Source organism: Pipistrellus hanaki (genome assembly GCF_964339955.1).
Source record: "Pipistrellus hanaki genome assembly, chromosome: 3".
Taxonomy (NCBI): domain Eukaryota; kingdom Metazoa; phylum Chordata; class Mammalia; order Chiroptera; family Vespertilionidae; genus Pipistrellus; species Pipistrellus hanaki.
Genome location: NC_140505.1, coordinates 10,959,876 through 10,979,825, shown reverse-complemented (window position 1 = coordinate 10,979,825; position 19,950 = coordinate 10,959,876).

Sequence of the window (19,950 nt, the reverse complement as noted above, 5' to 3'; positions counted from 1 at the left end):
TGAAGGTTCCTGAGTGGAGATTCCAATCAAGGGCATATACCTTGATTGCAAGCTGAATCCCTGGCCCTGGTCAGAGTGAGTGCAGGAGACAACCAATCAATGTGTCTATCTCACATCAATGTTTCTCTCTCTGTATCTCTCCCCCTCCCAACTACTCTCTCTAAAATATCCTCAGTTGAGGATGAACAGAAAAAGAAAATGACATCTAGCACTTATATGCATAACCCTTGGACACAGACAATAGTGTGATAGGTATGGGGGTTAGAGGAGGGTGAGGGAAGAAAAGAGGGACATCTGTAATACTTTCAACTATAAAGATAAATTTTAATAAAACACATCTAACTGCTAATCCATATCTCCAGTACTGTGCTACATTGCCAAAGAAAAGACAAAGATAATTTTAACAAGCAACTAAACATTTAATAAGTTATATGTGTTACTTTTATTTCTTGGAATTTTCTCAGCCATCCAAAAATATAGCTGGGATAACAGGGTAGACACCCAAAGTGACAGGAAACTACTGGCTTGTGTAAGTATTTAAAAAGCAATGCAATGTGGAAAATAGCAATTTACGTTGAGCAAAATTCTTAGGCAATACTAATTTATTTCCATTCCTTTAAACTGGGACCTACATAAAACAACTATTATAATTTAATTCTAATAAATCACTACGGTTCTATTTTGCCTTAAAACTCATCTGTGAAACAAAGCTAGACATTTAAATCTTTTAGCCATGATCAGAGAGAATTCCAATATTTAAAAAACAAAAAAAGCAGAAATTTTGTATCAGTGGAACTTGATAATACTTTGCATTACAAAAAGGTAAAATGCATAAACTTTTATTTTAATTTTCCAAATAAAAATGTTTGTAGCCCATTATAGGTTGAACTGTATCTCTCCTATAAAGGACAAATTGATTTTCTAATCCCCAGTACCTCACTCAGAATACAACCTTATTTAGAAATAGGGTCTTTACAGAATAATGAAGTTAAAGTAAGGTCATTAGAGCAGATCCTGATCCAATAGGACTGGTGTCCTTATGAAGAGTAGAATTCTGAACGCAGAGACAGACATGCACGGGGGGAAGATTGTGTGGACAGGCATAAGGAGGATGTCATGTTAAGACTAGTTAATCCGCCACAAACCAGGGAATGTCTGACAACAGCCGAAGACACACGGAAGGATCTTTCCCCTACAGGTTTCAGAGGGAGCACAGCCCTGCTCATACCTGAATTTCAGACTTTTAGCCTCCAGACGGTAAGACAATAAATGTCTATTCTACACATGTTCAGTTTGTGGTGCTTTGTTGTGTTATCTATATAGAAAACAAATGTATAATGCCAATTTTTTTTTAATTTTGATAATTTTTTTTTATTTTCTGATATTTTCTTGACCATGTGTTCAATTATATGAGTTATCACTACATTTTATATGAGAATTTATTTTTTATGTCTATATGGACTTGGTTTCCAAAGCCACAGTTTTCATGTTATTACTATTTTTTAATATTTTATAATATTTTTACAAAAAGCATTATGCTAAGTTGAATCATCATTTTACATAAAAAATGCCCTTGTAGAAAGTTTGATTTAAAGTCACTTTAAACAACTAGCCGAAGCTGCTTTGGCTCAGTGGACAGAGTGTCGGCATGCAGACTGAAAGGTTCCAGGTTCGATTCCGGTCAAGGGCATTTACCTTGGTTGCGGGCACATCCCCAGTAGGGGGTGTGCAAGAGGTAGCTGACTGATGATTCTCTCTCATCATTGTTTCTGACTCTCTATCCCTCTCTCTTCCTCTCTGTGAAAAATCAATAAACAACTGTACATTTCAACTTTTGTTTGAGGAGTTTAACTACACTAGGATAATGGTATTTGTTCCAGTTCTAAATAAATTCCTTGTAATTACTACAATTGGGTAATGCAATTATAGCATAATGATAATTAAATGCATTTCTTTTGTTTAAACTCTGCTCTTATTTTTAGTAATACTGAAGTCATAACTTTCTAATAGGCATGCTAAAGGCTCTGATGATTAGGTTAAAGCAGCGTTTTTCAACCGCTGTTCCGCAGCACACTAGTGTGCCACGAGATGTTGCCTGGTGTGCCGTAGGTGCAGACAAGACAAGAATTTTATAATTTTTCACTATTTTGTTTACTTAATATTTCATAATAAAGTAATTATAAAATACTTTCTTTGTGTTTATTTGATTCCTATTCAAGAGAATTACTTTATATATAGTCAATATAGGCACAGAGTTAAATTTTTTAACATTTTCTAATGGTGGTGTGCCTCGTGATTTTTTTCATGAAACAAGTGTGCCTTTGCCCAAAAAAGGTTGAAAAACACTGGGTTAAAGGATTCTGAGGGAAGAAATTAGAGTGACTATATTTTTTTAAAAATCAAGTTCAGGAAATTTGTTCACAACTTTAATAATAAAAAACTTTTAAAGATACTTCTGAGGCATCGTTTAGATCCTCAGTAATGTATTGGGATGTCACATAGTGTTAGTTATTTCAAGTTTCTCCTGAGGAATCTCACCCAGCCTTTGCCAACACTTCATAAACCAAAAGAAAACATGGACTCCCAAAGATCTTAATGTCAAAGCTAGTAAATAAGGGGCATGGAAGAAGTTATCACTGAAAAGACACTGAGGTATTTGTGAGCATAGCTCCGGTAAAAACTGTTTCTGGCTGGAAATGCTGATGGTACATTAGAAACTGGTCATACCTCCGCACAAAAGGCTATCACTTGTCAGCAAGAGTAAACAGTCATTATAAACACCAAAACACTGCCTCAGTGAAGGCTTGTGATATACAAAGCTCTGTGTCTTCAGTTACAAAACTAAATATGTAGGCAAATGAGATTATACAGACACACACACACACACACACACACACACACACACGCACACACACACTGAGGCTATAAGGCATGTCTTTGCATATTTTCTAATTAAAAATCTGGCAGTTGCCTTTTTTTTATTTATCTTTGTTGCAATTCCTGGGTATGAAACTAATATCAAACTAGTTCCTTACACCTTAGCAAGATTCAGTTAGCAATAGGCTTAGAAAGGAATTGTGTATTTTTTTACTTCATAATACATCTAAGCAACTTAGCAGAAACAAACACATATTTAACAATATATGGGAAAATATCTATTATTTCTTAAAGCATTGTAACCAAATAAAAGTATGCTTACTATAAAATCCTTTAATTTTATTTTAAGGAAAATGTGCCAGAATTTAAAGAAAAAGCTAATCTAATGTATCAAGATTATGTGTTCAATGGATTCAACTGATGCAAAATTCTTCCAGTTACAAAAGCAAATCATATTTTGGAATAATTTTTTAAAAATAAAAAGCATAAATAAGGTTTTAAAATCATTTTAGAAGAAAGTTTTACATAGCCACATATTTTGCACATATGATGAAAAGCTGAATTTGTATAAATTTATGTTATTGGATTGGCCCTTAAAGAATTGATGGCAATGTCAAATTAAGAGATATTACTTAAGCTGTATCAAGTACTTTCATAATACTGCAATAATACAAAATAAAAAACATAAAAGTAGTACAAGTATTTTACAAATTAAAAATAACTTAAGAATAAGCATGTACTTTAAAGATTTTTAGCATAGCTAGTCACCTGCTTAAAACTATTCAGTTAAGAAGCTAACTAAACATTTAACATATTATCAAATAAAAAGTTATTTCTGGATGGATGGGTGACTATGTTTCCGAATAATTTCAAAGTAAAAGTGATTCTTGATTATATAATTTACTACAATTAAAATCAGAGTTATGGTTAGGCCAGGTGTTAGTAAGCAAAAGTGGGTGACTGTATCTTTAGTAACTACAGATTCCTTATCACTCTGTACTTTGATGATCTTTTCTCAATTCTTCCGTGCTCATTAATAAAATTCGCCAGTACATGTTTGTGTGGCCATAGCGTAGTTTTAACCACTATCCTCTAAAACTGGTCAACACCCATGACAAATTACTGCTAAATATTTTAAATATCACTATTTCCTAGATTCTTCTCTGCTACCTATTTACAAAAGTTATTCATATCAAATATCACCCTGGCACTTAAATGAAAGGCAGGATTTAATCTGTTATGTCTTCCATAATGTTTGAATGTTAATACAGGCTAAACTTTGTTTAAGTCAGAGGGAGCCTCAATCTCTTTACTTCATGTTTCCAAAAGACACTCTCAGTTGGCTGTAGCAGGCTCTTAGTTTCTCTCTAACTCCTATTCACTCCACACTGGAAAAAGAAGACTTACTCCTCTAATTGGTAGGACAGGACTTGTATATTCTCACTTTAGCTTTCCTCTTATTCATTTTATGGACCTACTACTTTGCTTGGTTCAGTGGTATTCACCCCTGTCTAGAAATTTGCTTGGATTATAGAATGGACTCAGTAAGTATTTGTTAAATGAACAAGAAAGAATCTGCTGTGTAAAGTCAGGTCATGAGCCAAATTATTAGATACCCATTTGGTCAAAGATCTAAATCCACCATGTTTACAGCAGTTTGTAGTGTCAAGTAAATAATTTTATGCCCATCTCTTTAACTCTAATAAGCTTAGAATTCAGACAGGGATAATGACTATTATTTTGGGGTTTCTCTGAAACGCATAAAACAGAATTGAGAGGGAAATATAAAGAGACAAAGATCAGGTCAACAAAATAGTTCACTTCTTTTTTTAAGTCTCCCCATAAATACTAGTGGAGTTATTGCTTTGAATGTACTCAACCTCAACTGTAGAATTTTAACAGAGAAAGGGTACTTAATTGAGAGGATGTTGTACAGATGATCCCAGCACCAGAAGTAGAATTGGTCTAGATATATTACTCAGTATCTAGTCACAAAAGTAGGAACCACTTCAAGTATTTCAAGTGGAGACAGTCTTAATGACTAAGACTTATTGGAAGGGCAAAAGAAGCAAACCAAGGAGGAGGAAATATTAGAGGAGCAAAAGATAGAAGGAAATATTAGTTGGAAATAAGGGCTCTCTTTCTAACCCTAGGCTGAACACAAGAGCCAGCCCTTCAGCTGATTTGGAGGCACTGGTGCTATAGCTGCTTTGACTACTGCTAAGCAAAAGCCCTGGAACATAAATTCCACCAATATTGCTGAAATCCCCATTGATAGGCTTGTGACCAGGTCAGTTAAAATTGTTCCTGGAGCCCACAGCCACCAGAGATACCATAGAAAATAAAGAATGCTTTGTTCTCCCCTCTTCTTTCAATCTCCTGCCACTGCTCGTCATTGGCCAAAATCTATTGGAAACCAGCTAGCAAGAGAGTATGAAAAATTACTTTGCATACTTCCAGCTGCTTTAGAAAGGAGGGTAAAGATGCTAACAGCTAGTGAGACAAGTAACTAGAACACTGAATCATGTATTTTTTAATAAGAATTTTAGATATCTAAGAGAAATTTATTATAGGGAAAAAGTTACTCACTATTATTAACCCCTATAGAAATTACTATATCAGGCAAATAAAGAAATTCAGAATTAAATCGTTGACAGTTATTCATAGTATCAAAAAATGCCATTATTGAACTACAGTTGTCAAAGTATATATATAATAATAAATGGTTTATACTTTAAGTAGCAAATTAAGAAATTCTAAACTTACTAGCTATATTTATGACCATAATTTAGACTAAATAAATACTTTTATTTAGAATGGACTCAATAACCGGCTGAAACTGATTTGGCTCAGTGGATAGAGCGTCAGTCTGCAGACTGAAAGGTCCCAGGTTCGATTCCTGTCAAGGGCGTGTATATACCTTGGTTGCAGGCACATCCCCAGTAGGGGGTGTGCAAGAGGCAGCTGATTAATGATTCTCTTTCATCGATGTTTCTAACTCTCTGTCCCTCTCTGTTCCTTTCTGTAAAAAATCAATAAAATACATTTTTTTAAAAAAAGACTTCTGTGGGAAAAGCCTTCAAAAAGAGATCAAACAATATTCACTTACAGCTAAATTTGGATTTTGTTATTTTAAGTTAATAACATAGGCAAAAGAACTGACTCTAAACTGAGGTATTACATATATAGGGAATGTGTACATAGAAGCAAAATGAGAAAAGTCAGTTTTATACAAGAGTTGAATGCTAAAGTGGGGTTTGATACTGGGGGCAATAAAATTATACTTAAGTTCATGGAAAACTACAGGTCAGCAAGAAATCATGATGAAAATGCGTTCTTTTGAGGTTTACTTCGTTAGAAAAAAATTATTCCAGTATGCTAACTGAGGATTACTGAAAAATTATTCTTCACTCTAACCTCTGTAAGTGATGATCACTCTAAAATATATTGGAAAGTATGTTTTGAGAAGTTCTAAATCTTATTTGAGATATCATTCTGAGTGGTATCTGCAACAAAATTAATGCCCTTGATTTTTCTGACTTACTTTTCATATATATTCCTCTGCCCATTTCCACTATATTAGGTAACTGATAGATACTTATATAGTATTTATGTCAACATTAGTAACATAGACCACCCTTAGAATAAATACAGTATATGAATAAGGGAATAGATTTGAAAGCCAAAGGGCATAAGTTCAAAACAGAGCTCCACACTTACTACTTGTGTGACCTTTGATATGTTAAACTTCTCTTTGCTTCATCTGTAAAATGGAGTGATTTAAAATTTACCTTTCCAGATGGTTGTTAGGATTAAATTCACCGATTATATGTTGAACACTTAAACAGGGCCTGGCACATGTAACATTTGTGTTAACTTTATTTTCTCTATTGTCTCCAGCATATGATTTCTAACCAAGGTGTTAAAGCACTCCATTTTGACAGAGATACGATCATCTCCCATGGACGTTCATTTCATTTTGGATCAATGAACTGATAAAACCTTTTTGTATATTAAATAGAGGCCCAGTACATGAAATTTGTGCACTGAGGGTAGGGGGGTCCCTCAGCCAGGCCTGCATCCACTTGTAGTCTGGGAGCCCTCAGGGGAAGTCGAACTGATGTCTTAGGCCTGTTCCTTGTGGTGAGCGGGCCAAAACTGTCAGTTAGACATTCTTAAGAGTAGCAGCAGAGGTGTGAGAGACTCCTGCCACCACCGCTGTGCTCGCCAGCTGTGAGCCTGGCTTCTGGCTGAGTGGTGCCCCCCTATTAGAGCACACTGACCACCAGGGGGCAGATCCTGCATTGAGCATCTGGTCAGTGTGTGTCATAGTGACTAGTTGTTCTGCTGTTTGGTCAATTTGCATATTAACCTTTTATTATATAGGATTCATGTTGGATATCCTGGGACTTCTAGCTATTATTTGCTTGAAATTTTTGCCCCAGAAATTACTTAGAATTATTACACAACATTCACTCTTACATATGGCTACTTTTCCTAGATGGGGATAGAAATAACTTATTCCCTCCAAATGCTTCTATTTTTCACATTACTAATATCACATTTCCTTTAATATTCCTCATGTGATATATTTCTTAGACCATCATGAAGCAAATTACTTGGTTTTGGATCTATTTTCATTTGTCAATATCATTGTAAAAAAAATCCAGTAACATTTGCATTTTCATATCCAAAGAAGTGCACACTAGGGATCTCTCAAATAGCCAATGGGACAGGTAAAATTGGACAGAGGGGACTTCTGGCACCCATCAGTCATCTGCTTAAGTAACATGCCTGTGAAGGAGACTGATCCTGTCACCATCAATATAACTTTAGAGGTAATTTCTCAAAAAGATCTCCTTTACTTGGACTAATGAAGTAAATGGAGACGACTCCAAAGAGGGAGAATGGTATTGTATCAGCACTCCCCATTATTACACACTACCACCTCCTCTTGATTCACGTTCAGTGACTTTTAAGCTATAGAATTTAAAAACTTAATCTGCTGTGAAATAATCAATATTCACAAAGTTAAAGCACTGCATGGTAACTACGCATTAAAAATTATAATAATATGTATTAATGTATCATAATGCTTTGACAGGTTCAAGTTTAATATTTTTAGTACTCAAATATTTCTAATGTTTTAATAGTCCTTAGAATCTAACTTATTATTTAATATAATAAAAGGCTAATATGCAAATTGACCAAATGGTGGAATGACCTATTGCTATAATGCACTGATCACCAGGGCAGATGCTCAATGCAGGAGCTGCCCCCTGGTGGTCAGTGTGCTCCCCCTGAGTCGGGCTCACCACCTCTGTGGCAGCACTAAGGATGTCCAGGGGGAGCAGGCCTAAACTGGCAGTAGGACATTCCCTGAGGGCTCCTGAACTGCGAGAGGGTGCAGTCTGGGCTGAGGGACACCCCCCCCCCCTGCCAAGTGCACGAATTTTGTGCACTGGGCCTCTAGTTATTTAATAAAACTTTGTCAAAACTTAAAATCAATCAACTTTATTTCCAATACTCTTATATTTTATTTTTAAATATATTTTTATTGATTTCACAGAGGAAGGGAGAGGGAGAGAGAGATAAAAACATTAATGATGAGAATCATTGATTGCTTGCCTCCTGCTCACTCCACATTGGGGTTCAAGGCCACAACCCAGGTATATGCCCTGACCAGGAATCAAACTGTAACCTCCTGGTTCATAGGTCAACACTCAACCACTGAGCCATGTCAGCTGGGTAAGAACATTTTATTTTACATTATCAAGTTTTGTGTATGTGTGTGTTCTTTAACATGGACTACAATCAACATTCTAAAATAAATATTAAAAAACAAATGTTTTATAATTTAACTAAAATAAAATTTCTGAAAGATAAACCTTTTCCAATAGTTGAATTATATCATTACATTTTATAAAATTATATATTACCACAAGATAACTTAGAGAAAAATATTCTATTACCAGTAGAACCAATCTTCAATCTGATAATGTCATTAGCTAATTTTGTATTATTCTAAGAAAAGGGGCAGCAGTAGGTGCAGTCAATCTTGTATGAGAGATTTTCTTCACTTGTGATCTTTGGACAACCCACACTTTCAGGTCTCAAGGTAAGATGTCACGCGCACTACAAACCAAGATTCAGGTTTAGATTAACCTATAGTATCCACAGAACAATTCATCCCCTTGAATAATCTTTTCTGCTGATTAAACAATGGAATTTTATGGCACATTTCTTGAATAATATATTTGAGCTTGTTATAAGTTGCTGATCCAGTAAAACTGAAAGCTGACTATTTTGTCTTGTCAAATGTTTTGAGTTCTACATTTTCCTAATTGGATTTGTTGATTTTGCTAACAAAGATAAAACTTTGTACTTCAACCACTTTGGGTTTGGAAATTGCTGCAACCTGGAAGCAAATGGTATGGGTTTGAAAAATGTGCTTGCAATACATTTAACCACAAGAATATTAACTTGACAGAAATGAAACAAGCAAAGTAAATGACACATATAGACTTTTTCTTAAACACTAGAATAAATTACTAAAAGTACAGATGCCTGAGCAGAGAAATAGGTCTTAGCAACTACTGCATCTGAACTTTCCCAGAGTATAGATTCAGTTTTACAATAGTTTTCTATCAGAATATTATAATTAATGTTAATCAATTGTCATAGTGAAATATAACTATAGTTAATACATAAGTCATATTCTATAACTAATTAACATTCAAATAGAAAATTACTGTTAACACTCTAAAACCTATAAAGAATACTTATAAAATATCAAAATTTTAGAGCAGGCATTTGGAAATGCTATACTTTTTGAATCTTTATAAAGAGGAAAATGTATCTTTATAATCTTTTCCCCAAATTTTATTCTACAATTCTTAGCTAGAATGGAAAACAAAGATGGTTGAGTGATTTCTCATTTTACTTTTCTATCCTGTCATGGGCATTTTGCATACATTATTACCTTATTTAATTAGCTGTTTGTTGTTTTGTTGGAAATTTACTACTTACTATGTTGTTTGCTATACACACCCTTTTGGAAATGTTAGTCGATTTTATCAAAAATAAATAAAAACAAGACATTTTCTTGTTTGGAAATCTGTGTGTGTGTGTGTGTGTGTGTGTGTGTGTGTGTGTTGTAGAATTCAGTTGATATACTATCATCCCAAAATTAGCACTATATCTGGCAAACAGAATGATGATTCCCCAAAACCAATTAATCTTTCCTGTCCAGTTGATTACAAAAATAACTCTACAAGCATTTTTCAGTCAGAGACAGAAATGACTTTCAAGTAATATAAAATAAAACTTGCAGTCTCTTTAACAAATAGTTTTAAAACTTGGCTATTCTCTAGAACTAACATGAATTCAAACATGGTACCTCCTGATTGCATTCTTGATTTTCCTTCTTACAAATCATACAGCATGATATTACTTTATCATTTAGATTATTAGAAATAAGCAAGTAGAGAGTAGAAAAGAAAAAAAGATGCTGGAAAAGGCAGATTGGCCAAGGCACCACAGCAGGAAACAAATGCTATATTTATGCCTTGGACCTGTGTGTTTGTTGAGGATCCCGTGCTGTGCACCATATTGGGATCAGATCCTATTAGCACCAAAGGAGCTAAGTAAGTGATGTAGAGAATCAGAAACTTGTGATCATGAAATGTCAGAACTTACTGCTCCCAAGAGTCAATTTATTAGATAAGGAATAACCCAACAGGTATCCTAATTTCACTTAACAGCTCAAGTTTCAAAGATAGTTGAGATTCCAGACAAAGCATGCCAAATCACTTTACAAACTTGTGGTAAGTTAGTCAAAGCATATCTTGGGCTCTCCTTTTTCCAAATTCTAATCAACATCCACAAGGAATGACTGTTGTTTGAGGGATAAAAAAAAAAAATGAAATGGAGGGTACTTTGGCAGGAAGTGAAAGGAAGAAGAAGGAAAAAGAAACACATTTATTCAGCAGACAGCCACCAATTCTCATGGTCTGTCTTTTCAAGCCACACTGATCCTAACTGAATTTCAGAAGCAACATATTTGGCTTAAAGAGGGAACAGATAACCTGCAGAATGTTCGTGATGTTGAATAAAGTGATGGATGCTTTTTATAAAGCCATGGGAACACAGAATACTGAAGTCATTTCAGAAAAAGAAAAATTCAACGGCTGGAATTCTTCACATTGGAGTTGGCATTAATGGTTGTGATATGGTCCAAAATTTATTCTATGAAGGGATGAGAATTAAGATTTCCAGCCCTCCTTTTCCAAAAACAACACAAAATGATCGTCCAACATAAGCATCTGCCAGAGAGCTGACAAATGTTGCCTTTGCTTCATTTTTGCAAATTTGGAATAGATTAAGGAGAATTTGGCCTTAAAGTGCAGACCTCTTTGTTTTGGCACTGTAAATGAAATGGTGAGAAGTAGAAGAAGCAATTTCAAAAGCAACAGAGAAAACCAAGGTTAAAACAAATTCCAACCAACATTACAATTCACCATTCATATAAAAAATTCAAAGATAAGAAAGGTAAAAATCAACCCTAAATATGGGATACACTCACAAGAAATTTTTAAACTGCATATAAAATACTTTTCCAAAATAGCCACCTTCTCTTTTATTCACTACTCCATCTTATTATTTTTTTATTTTAGGAAAATTAATGTTTAAAATACTTAGTTTTCTTGGAAATAATCAGTTAAGTTGTCCCTGGTCATTTGTATTTGGCTAGGTATGTCTGGCAGCTATCAACTCAATATGATGCTTTTAATTTTCCAATTCTCTAAGCTTTTAAGAATAAAAAACTTGCTTAATATTTTTATCAAATTTTTTTCCAAATTATTTCTTACAGATGGAAAAACCCTACTCTCTATAATAATAGTATAGGCCAGTAGTAGGCAAACTCATTAGTCAACAGAGACAAATGTCAACAGTACAACGATTGAAGTTTCTTTTGAGAGCCAATTTTTTTTTTTTAATTTAAACTTCTTCTAATGCCACTTCTTCAAAATAGACTTGCCCAGGCTGTGATATTTTGAAGAACCACACTCAAGGGGCCAAAGAGCCACATGTGGCTCGTGAGCCATAGTTTGCCGAACACGGGTATAGGTCAATGTTTGTTATGAAAAGTAGCCTTTTCTTCTATACATAAACTTCCTCATAACCAAACACAAATTTAGATGATGTAATATATTTCTGATTATTAAGTTTATTTTGTTTGCATTAATATCTATTTTCCATTTTGGTACTTCCTTCCACATATTCACAAAGTGTCAGCCTAATCAATAGCACTCAGCTTTTTTCCTCTCAACTCTCTGTCCAAAGTTTATAGAAGACTGAGTCAGGGTGCACCAAATCAATTATTACTAGTACATTAATGATACACTGGCTGCATGTGCTGCTCATTTGCATTTTCTTTGAAAACAAAGTTGTTGCTCTTGACCACTCCAAAGATGTTCAGCAGAGAGGAAATCATGGAGTCATGCTCTGCAGCCTAATGATCTGGTAACTGGTTTCCCCCTTGTCTCATTACTAAGAACAATAACATATCCAAAATTGATCAAAAATTAGTTTTAAGATGTACAAAATACAAGCTGTATAGACTTCAAGTATGTGCCAGATTAGCATTACATCAAAAAACTATTGTTGCAAGATCTTTTTTAAATTGAGGGTTAATTTAATACAACTCTGTGGTTGACTATGGTGGAGATTTGTAAAGGAAAACTAATTTTAATTACAAGCATAATTGTTCCCAAGGTAAACAGCATGTGCTGTGGACCTTTTGAACTGAAGAAAGGGTTTTGAATTTCAGATAACGAATAACTCACATTTTCAGCTTTTTAAATTATTACACATTTTCTAAAGGGCTGGTCCTAGAAATCCAAATCAAATGAGCATGACAGATGGCTGTGTCTTTGTTCTCTATAAAATTTATTTAAAACCAGAGGCCCAGTGCATAAAATTCATGCAGTTGGGAAGGGGGTGGGGTCCTTCAGCTCAGCCTGCACCCTCTCACAGTCTGGGAGCCCTTGGGGGATGCCCAACTGACGGCTTAGGCATGCTCCTGCGTTGAGTATCTGCCCCCTGGTGGTCAGTGCGCATCATAGCGACTGTCAACTTGCATATTAGTCTTTTATTATATAAGAGTAGAGGCCCCAGTGTACAAAATTCGTGCATGGGGGGGGGGGGGGGGGGCGGGGGGGAGTCCTCAGGATGGCCTGTGCCCTCTCCAACCTGGGATTCCTTGGGAGACATCCCTCTCACAATCTGGAACTGCTGGCTCCTAACCACTCACCTACTTGTCTGTCTGTCTGTCTGATTGCCCCTAACCGCTTCTGCCTGCCAGCCTGATCACCCCCTAACTGCTCCCCTGCCAGCCTGATTGACGTATAACTGCTCCTCTGCTGGCCCAATCGCCCCCAAATGCCCTCCCCTGCTGGCCTGATCTCGCCCCCAATTGCCCTCTCCTGCAGGCCTGATGGTCCCCAACTGCCCTCCTCTGCTGGCCTGGTTGCCCTTAATGCTCTACCCTGCTAGCCTGATCACACCCAACTGACCTCCCCTGCCAGTCTGGTCACACCCACCTGCCTTTCCCTGGAGGCCTGGTCACCCCCAGCTGCCCTCCTTTGCTGGCCTGGTCACCCCCAACTGACATCCCGTCAGTCATCTTGTGATAGCCATCTTGTGATGACATCACACAAGGGCATCATGCAAGGGGATGATGCCATGCCACCTAGGCTTTTATTATATAGGATGTGCAAAGAACACCAATCTGAATATCATAAGCAATGCAAGGACTTTGGGTTAGGGAGACTGACTGATTGAAATGCGCAAATGATCAGAAATCTTATTTGTAGCATGGTTGTAAACTACTATTTTATGAAATCCTATGTTGGATTAGCCAATATAAGCATCTAATATACTGCCTTGGCTTTGGAGGTATAGTACTCATATAAAGGCTTATGGAACAAGAAACCGTGAGCCCAAATCATCTAGAAACTGTGTGATTGAGAGTCTAGGCTGGTGGTCTGCACTGTCTCAAGGTGTTTGATTTGATTCACTCGCCGCATTTCAGTGATCACACTTCAGCAGTGGGAATATAAATGGGCCACAGTGTTCCTAATAAAGCTAGCTATTAGCCTTCAGAGCAGCATGACAAGTATAATAGATTTTGTTTTTCAATGAAACCATAGCTAAAGGGTTTGGACTTTAAGAAGTGTGTGCCCCATGTTCTCCAATCAATACTAGTATATTAAAAGCTATAGATATAATTATTCATTCAACATTAATTTACACTCATCCAAAAGTAATTTTCTTTTCTTTTAGTAGAGCCTTGAAAAATTGGAAGGATAGCATGTTCCCCATGAGGACTTGACAGTATTATATATAATCAGTATTCTGTATTTTTCATAAGATATAAACATTTACTTACAGATAAGGTATTGAAGCAGAAAGAACAGTAAGGCAGATAATAAAAATGTAGATTTTTCTACATTTGAACGATTTATAATTTGCAACTTACAATGATTTTAACGACTTACAATTTGCAAATAAATAAAACTGTTCAGAAAACAATTTTTACAGTCTTTTATTTCCTTCTTCCTTAGGGGCCAGCATTACCTGACAATATTTTGTTTAACAAAAGCTCTCCCATGTCCCTTGCTCCACTTGAGGCTTCATTCTTTTCAGAGTTCAAAAGCTAAACAGAGTTGACTGTCAACACGAGAATGAAACTTACTCAAACAGTGAGGAGGTTATAACATGTATTTCTCACGCAGACTTCCTGTGGTTCAAGTAACTTTGACAAATGTTTAAAGCAACTGACTCTGTATTTATCACAGAAAAATTCTGCTCAAAATTTATGTAATATTTTCCCAACTTTACAGCAAAGCTTAAAACACACAACTGAGAACAAAGCCTTAAGATTCCCCTTACACCCAGATGACAAAGAGGGATTATCATTTATATCAGATAATACACTGGTAGGTAACACATTCTGGTGTGCCAATTCCTGAAATATTGAACTCAGAAGGAAAGAAGGTCTTGATTCTTCAGCCACGAAGAGAAGACAGGAGTAGACTCCCAGCTCTCATATTGGAGGTCCAGCAAAGGCCGTGACAAACTACATTCATGCAGACTGTCCCTGTATAAAAGGTCACAGCTCAAGAAAATGTGTGTTTGTCTTTCTTTTAGTTTCTTCTACTGGGGAATGAATTGATTTCAAAGACACCTTCTTGAAGAGATGAAGTTAGATTAAAAACCAAAAATCACCCAAAACATTGTTTTGAGATAGTCATTCTAATTATTTTGTAAATACCAGTTGTGACTGAATTCACTTAAGAGATCGGGACTATAATATCACACTACAGATATGTAGGTCCCACTTTTTAGTTAATACCCTTGCATGCCAATGACGCTTTTGGTGAGATTTTAATCTTCATGCAGACATTAGTTGGGGTTTTATGAGCAAAAGTAAATTTAAATTGTTCAAACTTCACAGTTTAATTTATCCCTTCATTGATCTATGAAGGCTTCTTTTGAGACATGGACAAATTGAATTCTCCACAGAATTTTTAAGTCTGTTGGATAGAGATAGTATTTACTTTTCCTTACAGAGTATAATTCTTAGTGCTCAATAAATGTAAATTATGAATAACTAGAGGCCAGATGCATAAAATTCGTGTAAGAGTAGGCCTTCCTTCCCCCAAGTGCAGGCACCAGCTTCACTCTGGCACCCACTGGCAGGCACCCAGGACCTGGACTTCCCTCGAGCTGCCTGCAGGCACCTGGGAGTAAGCTTCACTAGGAGCCTGGGCTTCGTCCGGAAGGTTGTCCTAAAGGATGTCTGGTTTAATTAGCATATTATGCTTTTATTATTATAGATAATAGCACATAAAGCCAGAGAGAAAATGTTCCTGAACACATGTTTATTTATTGATTCCGTTTCCACAGTACTTTCTTATTAAATGCTTTATAAACAAGACCTAAGATTATACCAACAAGGTAAGTAAAATGACAGAAAAGTTAAAGAATCATATAAAGAAGAGGAAATTTAGCTCATGAAAGTCCAAAATAGAAAACTGTTTTTGGCAAAAATTTTATGTGTATCCTAAAACTACATGATGAACTTGTTGGAAATTTAAAAAAGAAAAGGATCTATAATGAATTTAATTTCACTTATTATAGAACAACAATGTACACTGGCTTGCTCAATTCAACAGAAGACTTCTAGATAAAACAAATGAAATGATTAAGATTCTGAATTAATCAGCTGCAATCAGGAGAAAATTCCCAGGTACCTTTGTTAGTAGATAAAATACATATAATAGCCATGGAGATGACAGAATCAACTCAGAACCAGGATTTCTTCCCAAGTGGTTCAACTTCCTATGTCTTATGCAAAACAGCTTTTATAAAACTGCCTTTTTGGTGCCGGAAACATGTAAAAATGTGTTGAATCCATGTAACAGTTAAATAAAATAAAGATATCATCAGTATTTTTCTGTTAGCCTAAAGCTGTGAGTCTGGCCATTTCAAAATTTATTTTTATTAAAAATATTTACATAAAAATCATTAAATTGTACACTTAAAAAGGTGGATTAATGGTATGTAAATTATACCTCAAATGTATTTAATTAATTGCATTTACAAAAACTGTGCAGATAGTAACCTATTCTCTAGCAATTTCACTTCTGTGAATTCATCCTGCATCATTCTTTCAATCTAAAGAATTATGGAGCACTTACTAGTGCTAGTCACTATTTTACATGCTTCATTAATAACTCTCTTATTTTCATTTCTTTATTGAGAATATGAAACGTTCATTAGTTTATTCCTTGTAAGAACCATCAATAAAAGAGCAATATACATAAAACTTAAAATTCCAATACTGAAAGAAAAATTGATTATGATAGGGTATAACAGAAGAAAGCCTAATTTAGATTAGGAGTTCATCAGGAAAGCTTTCTTTGATTAAATGCCATTTAACTTGAGAACTAAAAACAGGATAAATAAGGCTTAGCCAGACCAAAAATTAGTTGTGGGAAGGAGATTTGGTTCTTCTAAATATAACTACAACGTTGCATATGTATAAGTTGATATAAAAAATCAGAGGTTATTGTCTACAGTGAGAGAGAAAAGTGAACAAAAGCTCATCACCGCCAAACCAGTGTTATATGAAATGCTGAAGAGTATTCTGTTATTCTCTATCACAATCAATTTTTTCTTTCAGAATTGGAATTTTAAGTTTTATGTATATTGCTCTTTTCTTGAAGGTTCCTGCAAGGACTGTACATTATAATGAGTTAACATACTACTTGGTACATGGTAGGCTTGCAAGAAGTATTTTAAAATGAATAAACTAATGAACGTATAAAAAAAAGGTCAAAGAATATAAATAGCTAATTCAGAAAAAAATAAGTTTTAACTTACCACTAAATATATTTAAAAATGTGCACCTTCAACAATTCTCAAAAAAAAAAAAATTAAGATAAATTGAAGCCCCTTCCCCCCCCAAAAAAAACTCACAAAAATTTTCCATGTCATTGGTTTAAATATTTTTTCATAAAATGGGACTCTCAAACACATGGAAAACTGCAATGCTCGTTCACTCTTGGTGAGGGTCTAAATTTATAAAGTCTTTTGACATTGGTCATTGGAATATAAACATGTATTCCAGGGAACCAGCAGTTCACTTTTCTTTATTAGAGCCTAGAAAACAAATACACTTAAAAGAGGCATGTACAAAGGATATTATTATAACATTATACTTCCTGGTAAAAACTGAAAAAAATATCCACCAGTAAGATCTGATTAAATAAACCTCTACATAAACAAAAGTTATTTAACAAGTAGAAAAAAAAATAAAGAATAACTCTAAGTATGGGTATGAAAAGTTCTCTAAAATATATTTAAGGGGAGAAAGTAATCAGCATTATAATTAATACATTTTATATGAATTTTGCTTTGTGATATTTTTAAGTACACACATCTTTTATGTAAGTCACTGATAAAGGAATGGAAGGATAAATGCACAATGACTCACAGAATCTCTCTGTTTTAGAGTGAATGTGGGTGGAAAGTAAGGAGTTGAAAGGACTTTCCCATCTTTGGCTCTAAAATTTAATTTTTTTACAAAATATTTTACTAGATAACTTTTTTAAGAGTAAAAATATGGACACCTGTTTTAAATTCATATTTCTATTACCAAGTCCAACCCCCTCCTCTCTGAGATCTGTCAGTCTGCTCCAGGTATTCATTCCTCTGGTTCAATTTTGTTCATCAGTTTAATTTGTTCATTAGATTTCACATATAAGTGAGATTATAGAGTATTTATCTTTCTCTGACTGGCTTATTTCACTTAGCATAAAGAAGGTACAGAGATTTACCAAAAAACATATATGCACAGCCGATGGACACAAACAACAGTGTGGTGAGCGTCAGGAGAGGGGAACAGAGGCTGGGCAAAGGGGAAGGGGAGTAGAGTGTAGTAGGAAACATCCGTAACAATAAAATAATAATAAATTTGTTTTTAAAAAGTTGCATTTCTAACATGATGTTTTCTTAATGCTTTAATTTACATGATTAACCTCTTGATCAGCTTAAAAGATTTTTAACTTAATGTAAGAATTAATATAAAAATAATTAAGAAGAAATTGCTTGATTAGTGTGTGAACCTCTCTCATTCTTGATTATAAAATTATTCTCTCAAGACTATTTGAGAATCCTCAGTCCACTTCTTTATTTAATGCCAGCTCCCAGACCTGAACATGCAGAAGCAGAACTATAAAGTAAGAGAAAGTAAATCCTACGTGAAAAGCATTAGAAATGACACATTTACAATGTTCTCTTAATACAGCATTTTGCACCCAGATATCTGGTGGCTTTTTAGTTTCACTTTTCTGAATTTCTAAGAGCTGAAATGCAATTAGTTTACCTGGATTTCACTTCCATCAGTTATATCTGCCTAGAATCCTTCATTTTCCCATTGCAGAAATTTGCTGCTCAGTAATGAGCATCAGCTATGCACATGAAATTAAACAAGTCATTACTTAGAGTTAGGTAAATAGTAAAACTAATGAAACTAATGAAAAAAGATGCCTTTTAATCTGCTGGTAAGTTATTTGATATGCCAAACTCAATTTTAAAGCTTAGTGAAAGTGAATGTGAAGAGCTGATCAAAGTCAATCTGTGATAGTTTAGCATATAAATAACTCAAAGGAGAATGTTCCATTTAAGAACATTTATTAAAAGCCACTGGAAAGTGCTAAGAAACAGTCTTCTAGGGGTAACTTAGGTATTCTTCAATTATAGGCAAAGGGGATTCCTACAGCCTGGTAATAAGGCTGGTTTTTTGTTTTTTGTTTTTTAATCTTCTTTGTTCTATTAAGTGGGTTTTTTCAAAGAAGCTCTAGTTACCCATTCCTTCCTCTCCCTCATTTCTTAGCCAGACCAGTTCTACTTACCTTAAGTTTACAGTTCCTAATTTTATGCCCTTATGCTCCTTAATGTTATTGAATTGTGTCCCATAAAAAAAAAATTTATGTTGAAATACTGACCCCAGTAACTCAGAATGTGACTTTATTTGGAAATAGGGTCTTCACAGTACATTGATATTTAATTTAAAATAAGTTTACTGAGTTGGCCTGTAACCCCTATGACTGGTACCTTTTAAGCCAAAACTGGTTTGGCTCAGTGGATAGAGAATCAGCCTGTGGACTGAAAGGTCCCAGGTTCGATTCCGGTCAAGGGCATGTACCTTGGTTGAGGGTACAACCCCAGTAGGGGATGTGCAAGAGGCAGCTGATCGATAACTCTCTCTCATCGATGTTTCTAACTCTCTATTCCTCTCCCTTCCTCTCTGTAAAAAAAATCAATGAAATTTTTTTTTTAAAGGGGGAAATTTGGACATTAGAGACTCAGACAGACAAAAGAAGATGTGAAGACAAAGGGAGAAGACTAGAATACCATGTGACTAGAGTGAAGTCAAACAATTTTTAGTTAATTCCAAGCAGCCTTAGGGACTAATATAGCAATAACCATGAGAGGCTACAG